We start from the raw sequence: 2,753 nt of genomic DNA on the forward strand, positions 1-2,753 counted from the left end.
AAGTGGAACCTTGCATTTGTTACTGGCTCACATTTTAAGTAGGTGAAAAATAGAATTTTTTATAGAATGGGCAGACTTCTGTTTATACCTTAGATCAATCAATGCCTTGGCCAACAGGAGCAGCTCTGACTTGATTAGCCTTCAGCTTGAATGCCCGAGGCCAGTCCAGAGTCAACCTGGCTTCTTTAACTTAACCATTTTCATTTCTTAACCCAGAAAAGGAAGGACTTTCATTTTAGTACTTTATGTACTGTCATACTAGATAATCGTGTGCACTTAAGCACTTGATAAATATGAATATGGAAAGTAGAATGTTTATTCCCAGTAAGATTGCTTTGTTGACAAGTTGTAGTTCTTGATATGACTCAATAACTAGAAAGGAAGTCAAAAGTATGGGACAGGAACATGTCAGTGAGAAGTTTAACTCTAGGAAGACCCTCCTTGAAAAATGACTTGGAGAGCTGAGGCTTGACCTCATTTCAAGTAAAAAGAGGCTGAGGTATGGAAGGATGGACCAATATATCACAGAATCTGATAAGAACCACGTATGTGGGAGTGGAGAGAATATGAAATTTGTATTCCACTCTTCTTCCAAATAAACTTGTCTGCGCCATGTCCTGCTGTGTGACCTTCAACCACCCACAGACTTCCTTGAATTTCAATGCCCTTGTCTATAAAATGTTTGTTATCATCAAGTTAGCTCCAATACATAGCAACATTTCTATAGCAAAACAAAGAAGCACCCTGTTCTACATCGGCTTTGTGATTGTTGATACGTTTGAGCTCATTGCTTGGACTCTTCTGCCAGATCTCTGGTTGATCTCTGGAATGTACAGTGCACAGGATACCCTAAAGTCAGTGAATCTGAAGACATCCAAATATGTTTGTGGATATTTTTTTTTCTCCCCTACAAGCACAGACAGGGGAAAAAAAATTAAAAATTGATCATAGCCTCCACATCCTGTGGGATAACGGCAAAAATGTTAACATAATGTAATTGCTGTCCCTGAAGGAATGTAGGTAATTGAAGATTTACTTCATCTGAGCGATCTTTTGCTTTGTCAAATAGATAGCCTTTTCTAGTGATCCGTCTTTCCCGATGACATGTCCATCCTTGGTTCTAAGCTCCATTTGACTATATCTCTTCTAATATTGATTTAGGATCATACTATCTCCCTTGCAATGTTGTTGCCAGAAGTAAGTGGTAGAATGTGTGAAATTAGAATAACAAGCAAGGCCCTGAAACCCACAGCGTCCCTTTTCAGCAGGAAGTAGCTAAGAGAATACACCGTCCCCTTTTCCTTATGAATCAGGGTGAAGTCTCTCTCAGGGAGGAGTGATAGGGAATGGCAAAGGGCACACTGACAAAGGAGATTAATCAGAACTGGCTTTGACAAGCACTGTGGCAATGGGACAATTAAAACAGATTTTCAAGGGGGGAAAAGAGGAACAAACTGGGGGGGAGGGTACAGAAAATAGTGCAACAATGAATGAATGGAAATCCAAAATCTCTGTAAATGTTCATTAAAATTAATAAAATTTAATTAAAAAAAGAATAACAAGCAAGGAAAAAATAAGGAGCAAATGGAGGGAAAAAATAGGCATTTCATTGCTTCATGTTAATAATTCATTCCTTTTGATTAAATGTTTTGTGCAAAAGTGCTCCCCATGGGGTTCTTAGATGTTGTTGAGTGAAGTGAGACGCATAGTGACCTTGTGGACAGCAGATATAGCCTGAGCTATTTTGAATGGGGAAAATACAACAGAACCCTGCAGGCTCTGTTTGTGTTTCAGAATTTTTTTTAACAGTACAAAATGAATCCCAAATCATGTGAAGAGTTAATACAGATAACTGCAAACCAAAATTAATAGAAACATGCTTAGTATTTTAAAAAATATAAGTTGGGAGAAGTAATAGAAATGGCTTTCCAATATTCCAGTGCAATCTTTAGAGTCTCTTCTGATATCCCTTTCACTTTTTCTCTCTCCTCTGTTTTTATAATGAACTTTTGCTTTCTTCATGGATGATATCTTTGATATCATCCCACAACTCATCTGGTCTTCTATCATTGTTGTTCAATGCATCAAACCTATTCTTAAGATGATCATGAAATTCTGATGGAATTGATCCAAGATCGTATTTTAGTCCCTTTGTATGTATTTTAATTTTCTTTGCCCTCAATTTGAACTTGCATATGAGTAATTGATGGTCTGACCCATAGTCTACTTTTTTTGTTTTGTTTTTTTGTTTTTTGTTTTGAGCTTCTCCAGTGATTTCTTCCACAAATGTTGTCCATCTGATTCCAGTGCAGCCGATGGGGTGAAATTCACATGTAAAGTCATGTTTTGTGTCTTTTAGAAAAAGTATTTTCAGTGAATAAATCATTGTTACATACAAAATTCAATCATTCTATTTCCAGCCTCATATCTATCACCAACTACTATTCCTTCTTCATTGTTTCCTTCTTTTGTGTTCCAGTCACCAGTTATCATTGTTGCATCCTGATTGCAGGTTTGGTCAATTTCAGATTGCAAAATTTAGTAAAAATTCTCAATTTCTTCCTCTTTGGCACTAGATGTAGGAGTATATATACTTGGTTAATAGTTGTGTAAATGGGTCTTCCCTGTGTGCACATGGATATTATGGACTATATATCAATATCAAGAAAAAAAATTAAAAAAGAAAAAGAAAACAAAGATTCCTACTGCTGGACCAATAGGCCATATCATGGTGCATGGAGAAGAGATTAAAA

The sequence above is a fragment of the Elephantulus edwardii genome, unplaced genomic scaffold (genome assembly GCF_000299155.1).
Source record: "Elephantulus edwardii isolate Elephantulus edwardi_28Jun2011 unplaced genomic scaffold, EleEdw1.0 scaffold00396, whole genome shotgun sequence".
Taxonomy (NCBI): domain Eukaryota; kingdom Metazoa; phylum Chordata; class Mammalia; order Macroscelidea; family Macroscelididae; genus Elephantulus; species Elephantulus edwardii.